Raw genomic sequence first — 9662 nt, 5'->3', positions numbered from 1 at the left:
ATGACCTCAGCGACAGAGGCATCCACGGGGTTTTTCTGAGATACCGATAGAGATTTTGTCCTCCAAGAAGCTTTCAGATTAATTGTGTAGAGCAGTGGGGAGATTTGCCTCCAAGGGGGCATTCAGCAATGTCTAAAACCAATTTTTATTTTCACAGTTGGGGTAGGGGGAGATGCTACTCGTATCTGGTGGGTTGAATCCAGAGAAGCTAGTAAACATCCTACAATCTGGAGGGAGCCCTCACCTCTCCCCCACCCCTACCACAAAGATTCACTTGCAGCAAAATGTCATTATTTCTAATGTTGAGAAACATGGACATAGAAAAGACAACCTGTAGAGAACTAAAATTAAAATCAATAATGTATAGCTATGCTAAGTCACTGAAGAGAATAGAAAGGTTAGATTGTGGAGAATGTTTCAAAGAGAAAAACTTTGGAGTACAAAGTCTAGAATACAAGTTTTGGCATTGGATAAACCCATATCCCAAGTCTGCCCTTAACAAATCACAAAACTGGACAGAGTTTCAATGTCCTCATCTTTAAATGGAGATAAAAAATACTGACCTTACAAGAATATTATAACAATTGATATGAAGCCTTGAACTTGCTACCCTAAAAGTGATAACCACTCTGAAAGGCTTTACTTTCCATAGTTACAGATAATGTCAAAGTACCTAAAATAGTTGGACTGGGTTTACTATAGTGTGATTACTTCAACTCTTTTAATGACATTACAAGTCACTACGTCATCTCTCAAGCTGGTTGTTGCACAAACCATTACATTCCTGGATGAACCCGGAATAAGAGTCAAGATTCCAGCTCTCTCACCAGTATTTTTGGTTCCTTCATGTTCCTGGTAAATAACTGCTCTAGACTGGATGTCTAGATGCTTGATCCCTCCACCCCAGATTCATTTCTGAAAACCGAATTCTCTACGGGATAACATTTGGAGGTGGGATGTGATTAGGTCATGAGGGTGGAGTCCTCATGAATGAGATTGGTGCCCTGATAAGAGAGCTCCAAGAGCCCCTTCCCCCACTTCCACCATGTGAAGGTATAGCGAGAAGACAGCCCTCTGTGAGCCAGCAAGCAGGTCTTCACCAGACACTGAATGTGTTGGCACCTTGCTCTTTGACTTTCTAGCCTCCAGAGCGATGAGAAATAAATGTCTGCTGTTGAGGACCCACCCAGCCACCTAGGCTAAGGTACTAACTTCTCTATCTTAAGCCACTACACAATTCCTGAGCTGTACTATCCAAGTGAATCCCCAGTGATTTAAAAAGTGGGTGACATCCTGACAATTTTAGTGGCCGCACTTCAGCCTACACATTTTTATGAGAAGAGTCAGTTCCTACCTGTCCTTCTTCTTATTTTTCCCTTCCCCACATGCCATACAACATGTCTTTATGCCACCCAGGGGCCAAACTTGCCAACAACTTCCATCAAGGAGATCTGTATCTTCAAAGGATGTAGCAGAATGACCCTGAACCCAAGCAGGATGAGCACAGAACTCTCTGGACAGATTCAGGCCCAGATTAGTCTGAGCCCAAAAAGTGAGAAGGTACTAGGTCCTGGGGCTAAGGATGAGTCTTAGGGTGCCTGAAGGTCTGGCAAAAGCCAACACAGCTAGTACGCTAGGTGACAGCATGGCCCAACAAGTCAAGAGTCCATGTATTTTTCTTTTCTTTTTAAATTTTATTTATTTATTTGACAGAGAAAGAGATCACAAGTAGGCGGAGAGGCAGGCAGAGGGATAGCGGAAAGCAGACTCCCCACTGAGCAGAGAACCCAATGCGGGGCTAGATCCCAAGACCTTGACATCATGACCTGAGCCAAAGGCAGAGGCTTACCCCACTGAGCTACACAGGTGCCCTCAATTTTTTTTTTCTGAGAACGTTTAAATAGTCCCCTTTTCTTGAGGAAAGGGAACTGGAATGTGTGGAAATTGCTCATGAGGAACTTTGAAAATAGTTCTCCTAGGCAAGTCTGAGCATTTTGTTCTGCTAATGAAGAAATGGTGGCTGGCCCTTGATAAAGCAGTGGATGGGTTTCCATAGCTCTCAGCTGCCCACACGCAGGGCTCATCAGGGCCTTGCTTCATCGATGCAGAACCTGCTCAGGCTGGGTTTCACACACAAGGACCTGCTCCTTTGCTCAGGACTCAGCCAACTTGGCTTGGAGCATGTTTGGTCCCTTTGCATGAAACACTTTCTGAGACTTACCATTTCTCTGCGCTACAACATTTCTGTCGTATCAAAAGTGGATTGTGCCTCTCTTTCTATTAAAAAGGAAAATTTCCTATATTACATGTGCTCCTGACATAGCCTTGCTCTCTCATTCTCTACAGTGAAAAGAACAGTAAAATCAGACAAGTAAGTTTCCCTCTAGGAATGAACGAGCTTGACCACGTTAGAGCATTTTTCTCTGTGAAGTGTAGAAAAATGTGCCTACCTCAGAGGTTTGCTCTGAAGATTAAATAAAGAAGTGAAATGACATTTTTCAAGTTCCTTGCTTAATGTCTGGCATTCAATAAATGGCGGTTGCAGTTGTTACTATTTTGATTATTACTGTGGTTGTTCAGTTTCCTTATCTGTAAAGCTACACATTTGATCATTCAGTCAACACCAAACTACACTCCAGGGATACAATGGTGAATAAGACAGATGCGGTTCTTGTTGTCATGGAACCTCTTTCCAACAGTAGAGAAATGGACAATAATCAGGTGTCTGAGCAACATAATTTTAGAGAATGGGATGCGCTATGAAGAAAAACATGGCAGTGAATCAGGGAATGACTGTTAGAAATGGGAAACTACTCTAAATTCTATAATCAGAGGCAGTTTTGCTAAAAAAAAAAAAAGTGCTGAAAACTGAATAATTAGGAATCAGAGGGTTCTAGGCAAGAAGAATAGGAAGTGCAAATGTCCTGCAGTAGGAAAACACCTGAGGGGTTAAAGACAGGAAAGAATATCAGGGTGACTGGGGCACAGTGAGCAAGGGAGAGAATGGCTGGGATCAAGCCAGAGGAGCAGGAAAGACGTCCAGTAGAGCAGGCTGGTAAGTCACAGCAAGGAATTTGGATTTTATTCCAAGTGTGGTAGAAAGCCACCGGGAGTGTTGAAGCAGGGAAGCGAGGAGCTTTGAATCACAATTTTAAAAGATAATTTGAGCCTTAGCCTCAACCAGAAGAGGGCAAAAGTAAAGGCAGAGGAAGACAATTAGACAGCTAATAACTCAGTAACCACAGGTAAGACGATGATGGCTGGGACACAAGTCTTTCCTTCTCTAGGTCACTGCGAAGAATAAAGGAAAGAACATAAGTGCACCTGGAACAATTCTTTACACAAAGGAGATGCTAACTAAAAATATTTTAATTCTCTTCTTTCAACTCTGTTCTTTAGCAGAAACCCTATTTCCACAAAGAGCTCTAAGAGGCAGACATAACGCACGTAACTGTGAATGCCAGAGACTTGAAATCTCATCAACTGAATGTTGATACAGCAACATTATAATAAGGCCGAGCAAATGCCAATTTAAGCCTGGTACATATTGCCTTGTGTTGCCATTTTGTTAGAAGTCCAAAAACTATTATGCTGGAACACTGTAAACTCATTTTTAAAAAAGTAGCGGAGGGACCATAATGTGTTTTGAATTCACAATCTAGGATCACCATTCTCCTCCAGCCCAAAGAGAAGATTAAAAAATTTCCAATTTAAAACCATACCAGATTTGTCTTGCAATTAATGCTGAAGGCACAATCCGGCTGTCTTGAATTAAAGCTGCATGCTTTGCTGCTATCAGCTAATGGATACTATAAAGGGTCTGTTATAAAATAAGTGCAAGGAATACACTTAATTGTAATTCAGATGAGGGATAAGAAACGCAAGTGGAGCTGGGAAGCTCTGGATTAGAGCATTCGCAGGGAGTCAGGAAAGAGGAGGCAGCATCACGTCATCCTTAAGAATCCGGGTTCTAAGGAATGACTTCTGGGAGTGGATCTGTCCTTCCTTCTGTATTCTCCTGGGTGTGCCACCTTGGGGGAGTCTTTCCATCTCCCTAACCCCCAGTCTCTGCCCCCCGTGGAGTCTGAAAAAGAATAATACCTCTGTCAACAGACGGTGGTCAAAATCACACATGAGCATCTATTTAAAGGGTGGAGCATGATGTTTGCATCAGGTTTAAAGAAATATCAGTTATCTTTATTACCCTCCAGTACCCTGAGGCTCAGGTGAAGGGACTGGAATTATTTATTCTGGAACTGAGAAGGCTGAGTGTATAATTTAGATTTTTACGATGAAAATCGCCACAGTGTATTGAATCCTCAGGGGACTAGATGCTGTGCCAAGGGTGTAGGTTTGAAAAGGAGAAAAAAAAGGGGGAGGGGTGGTAACTGGGTGGCTCAGTCATTAGGGGTCTGCCTTCAGCTCAGGTCATGATCCCGGGGTCCTGGGATCGAGCCCCGCACCAGGCTCCCTGCTCAGCGGGAAGCCTGCCTCTCCCTCTCCCCCTTCCCCTGCTTGTGTTCCCTCTCTGGCTGTCTCTCTTCTCTGTAAAATAAATAAATAAAATCTTTTGAAAAAATAAAAAAATAAAAATAGGAAACGAAAAACAAAATCAGCCCCCAACATTCAGAAGCTGGCTGGGCACTCCCAGCTAGACCTTGTTAGTCTCCTATTAGACATAAAGCATCTCACAAAATACTGACCTCAGACAAGGTTGCTCTGAGACCAGAATAAAATGACACAAAGCAATGTCACTTTATAACCCTGTCCCAGCACAGACACAAGCGAATGCCACACAGCTCCTAGCTCCCCACATGAATGACTGCTATGGGTTTACCGGTTACCTCTTTATACTCAGCTGGTTCCACCCCCATAGGTAAGTTTCATTGAGATACGCAACCATAGAGTTGCCTCTGCTTACTGACAGTAGCTAATCTAGAGCAAACCCTCTCCATATCACCTACTCGGAGCCCAAATTCTCTAACAGGTTCTTTCTAACACCCTCTTACAAGACATTCCCACAGTTGCCATAGGGTATGTCTTCCTCCACTGCAACAAATAATAAAGCCAATTTGTTTAACTACAAGTGTTTTCCCAGGGATCTTTGACTGAAGTGCATTAATCCTTAAACAACCCTGTAAGGCATGTACCTCTATTCAACAGCAGAGGAAATTGAGGTTCAAAGCAATTAAGTGACTTCCCCAAGATCCTCCACACAGCAAATGTCAGAGAATAGACTTCAGGTCAGGTCTGTCCCACTGCAAAGTCCAGGTTCATCAATGCCTCAATTTCATCCTAGTCTTAAAGGCTGATCGCACTTTGGGTACAGTCCAATGGATGACAAAGCAAGAAAAAATTGTCAAGAAGCAACAGGAGGGCCTTCTTAATAGGAAGAGGCATGAGATGTGTTGGAAAGGGGAGCTAATTTTCCCACCAATGGAAGAGTATTCTTCTTAACTGAACTATAGTGAGGCGATATAAAGGTAAAGGCAGATACATTATGACTAGAAAATGTCGAGCAGGGCGCCTGGGTGGCTCAGTGGGTTAAGCCACTGCCTTCGGCTCAGGTCATGGTCTCAGGGTCCTGGGATCGAGTCCCGCATCGGGCTCTCTGCTCAGCAGGGAGCCTGCTCCCCTCTCTCTCTCTCTGCCTGCCTCTCCGACTACTTGTGATTTCTCTCTGTCAAATAAATAAAATCTTAAAAAAAAAAAAAAAAAGAAAATGTCGAGCAACTTAGCAGGACAGGTTGGGGGCGAGAGAGGACGCCGTCACACCCTACAACTCTGTTCTGTTACAGAAATAGCAGTCTATAACTGAATGGTACTTATGTTCGGAACAAAGATACAGAAGCCGTTAGGAGTAATATTATCCTCCAAATGATTGGAAATATTTCAAATAAATGAGAAATAATTATTTTTACATTTCAAATTTATCTTAGTAATTGGATAATATAAGATTTAGTTTAATTATTTTCAGGCAGAAAGGGAAAAACTGGCAAGTGAACATTTAATGGGGAAAATATATAGCTTGCACAATTTAAAAATAAAATCTGACAGTTTGCATGCTTAGCACCTTTCATGCAAGAATTTCAGAGTGTTTTGTAAAATGAATTATACCTCCTTCCCTTCCCCCACCATCCCTAAAGAAGCTTTATTTTACAACTGCAAGAAAAGGCTCGTGAAAGCATGACAAATCTCACGTGCCAGAGACGTGTGGCATGCTCTGAGTTCAAAGGAGGCCTTGGGTTGATCTTCTGAATAGGAGCCCACTCACATATGTTAGCCAGTATCCGGGGAAGCTAAATCCCTCCTTTTGGACCTGCTCTCCTCCTCAGTCACTTTAACCCCCTTGTCCTCCTCCTGGAGGACCCCATATCTTCCTTCCTTCGATTCAGAAAGTTGGTCTTTCTGTTCTATCTGGTTTCCTTTGAATATTCCCTGAGAAATGATGAGGAAGGAGAAGTTTCACAGGGGAAGCAGGCCTTGACAATCAGGCCTTTGGAGAGGGCCTCTGCAAGAAAATAAGGCTTTTCTGTGGCCATGTAGGCTTCGTCTTGGCGGTCAAGGAAGACTTCCTTTAGAAGGTGATGTTTGAGCAATCTGAAGAAGTTAGGAAGCAAGTGAAGGAAAGGAATATTCCTAGGCAGATGGAATACAAGAATGAAGGTCTTGAACCAGGAGGATATCTAGAGTGCTGAGGCATGGCTGAAGAGGAGAGAGTTGGGGTAGAAGAGCAGCAGTCAGAGAGGTCAGTGTGGACCAGGAGAGAACAGGTTGGGTAGGGTCTTGTGGGTCACTATAAGGACCCTGGCTTTTCTTCTGCAACAGATGCATACACTGGAATTTTTTAGAATAAGAGTAACATCACCTTAAATTTTAAAGGAATCTGAATGGTATTTTCAAGCATAGACTAAAGGGAGGCCAATGTGGAAGTAGAGAGTTCAGTGAGACGTTTATTGCAACTGTCTCTGTAAAAGATGATCATGGCCTGGACAACCATCTTCGGAGGGGAAGGTGGAAAAAGTCTCAGGAGTCTCAATATATTTTGAAGGAAGAGCCAATGATATTTGCTGACAGAATGGATGTGGGGCATGAAAGAGCTGAAGGTGACTCCAAGCATTTTGGCCTGAGCAACTCGGAGGATAGAATTGTCATTGACCAAGATGGGAGAGACTGAAAGTACAACACTTTAGGGAGGAAGGATCAGAGGTGCACTCATAGGGATGTTCCATTTGAGATGTCTGTAAGACATCCAAGGAGAGATGCCCAGGAGGCATTTGGATATACAAATCTGGAGTTTGTAGACAGGTTGACATTGCAAATAAAAAATTAAGCACTGCCAGCATATTGGCAATAGTGGAGTCACGGAACTAGATGAGAGCACCAAGGAAAAGGGTGCAGGTGACAGAGGTAAGAGAACAAAGAGCTAAGCCCATGATATTTGGGAGAAGTGCAGAGGAATTTACAGAGGAAGCAGGAGGAGGTGAAAGTAATGACAGGAAAAGACCCAGAATATGAGTATTCTGGAAGCCAAGTGGAAAAAAAAAATTCAAGGAGAAGCAAGGGATTGTTGTGTCCAATGTTTCTGATGAGTCAAGTGTAGTCACTAAAAGTTGGTCAATGGATTTAGTGATGTAGGGTCACAGGCATCCTTGAGGAAAACAGTTTCTTTGATGTGAGGGAGGGTTTTTTCAGAGAAGTAACAGTCTATTTACATGCTGGAGAGAATAACCCAGGAGAATGAAGAAATTACTGCTATGAGAAAGACCATTGCTGAAGCATGTCTTTGAGCAGTAGGAAAGGAAACAGAATTCAGCACTCACATGGAGTGGCTGTCCTTTGATAGGGGCATGGGCATTTTCTTTCTACAGTAACAGAAGGGAAGGGAGAATGTATCACTACAGATGCTGAGAGGCAGGTAAATGTGGTGGCGGTCTGTGGGAAGTTAGCTTCTGTTTCTCTGTTTTCGGTAAAAATAGGAATCGAAGCCATTTCTAGTGACACAGACATACTAGAGATTTGAAAAGAAAAGTTGTAGTTTGCTTGTCCAGAAAAGCAGAATGAATAAATGAAGAAAATGTAATTTGATTTCTGGGAAGCATTAGATATGCACGTAAGGTTCAAGGTCATTATGTCTGTGTGTGTGTTTTTCAGCCACATCAATGCATGGGTACAGGCATAGAACAGGCAGAGAGTTCTATTTAACCGAGGTTGGGGTTTGGCCATGTCAGTACAAATAAGGAGGGCAAGAGAATTGAGAGTACATGCAAGATAATGATTATAAGGACTGACTGTGGTATTTGAGTTGGTTAGGGAGGCATGTGCTTAGAAGGGAGGGTGAGGAATACGGTGATAAGATGGATGGCTTGTAGAATGAGCTGGGAACAGAAGCGGGGGACAAGGAAAAGGTAGTAGGATCAATAGGTTGCAGATCCCAAAGAGTTCAAGGAGCAATGGTATCGGGGCTGTTAGGGAAAGTAAGCTGGAGAGGTAAGAAGTGGGGGTCAGATGGAAGGATACTTGAAACTGAAATTATGGGTGGGCTGTATGGCATCTAGACTCTAGAACATATAGTGGTTGGGGATTGGGTCAGAGGAATTGTGCTGGCATGAGATCATGGGAGGAAAGGTGATCAGGGAACGGAAGGGCCAGGATATTGGAAGTACCATCTGATATTAAACAAGGGAGGATCAAGAAAGGGGAGAATGACATTGAGCCAGGGTGAAAGTCTTCAACAAGTAGATAGGAGAGACCCAGGGCATCTACAAAAGACTACAACAAAGACAGTGACAGTTGAGATTGTCTGATGACAAGAGAGTCAAAGCGGCAGGGTTTTAGGGAAGAGGGAGGAAGAATGAATGGTCTCGAAATGGAAATGGTGAACTAGGAAGACACCAGCTGCCCCTCTCAGCCCCAGTGCACAAGAGGCGAGTAGGGGAGGAGCTACCACCAGAGGGAGCTGCAGGGAGAGCAGGGTGTTTGAGGAAGTCCAGGTTAGGTCAGTCCGGTGTTACACACTCCTGTACATACACTGCTCATACACACAAAAAACACAACCAAGGAAACATACAGATGGGTGCACGCTTGCATGGATAGATGTTATGGTATGCAAAATATAGCTCAATAAAGCCTTTTTTTTTTTTTTTAAGGAAGCATATAGAGATCTTTAACAGCAAGGAAATCAGACCCATTTTAGGGGAAGTAAAAAAACAAGTCTTTTTAAGAAAGTATCTGATGGAGATGTCTCAATATAAAAAAAAATCTTATATTCTTAGCACATAATGATATTACCTTTCCCTTGTTTGTTTGTTTTTTTTTAAGATTTTATTTATTTATTTGTCAGAGAAAGAAAGAGCATAAGCAGCAGGAGCAGCAGGCACAGGGAGAAGCAGGCTCCCCACTGAGCAAGGAGCCTGATGTGCGACCCAATCTCAGGACCCTGGGATCATGACCTGAGCCAAAGGTAGACACTTAACCAACTGAGCCACCCAGGCACCCCAGGACAGGACTTTTAAAGACCACCCCTGCCCTGAAGATGTAGTACAGAAGTATTCTGTCCAAAGTATAAGAGAAGAGCAGAAGCTAAAAAAAAAAGTATCTGATGGGCATGTCTCAATGTGAAAAAAACACTTATATTCTTAGCATATGATGATACTACCTTT

The sequence above is a fragment of the Mustela nivalis genome, assembly GCF_964662115.1.
Source record: "Mustela nivalis genome assembly, chromosome: 2".
NCBI lineage: Eukaryota > Metazoa > Chordata > Mammalia > Carnivora > Mustelidae > Mustela > Mustela nivalis.
The sequence above is the reverse complement of the archived record's forward strand: the minus strand, read 5'-3'. Positions refer to the sequence as shown.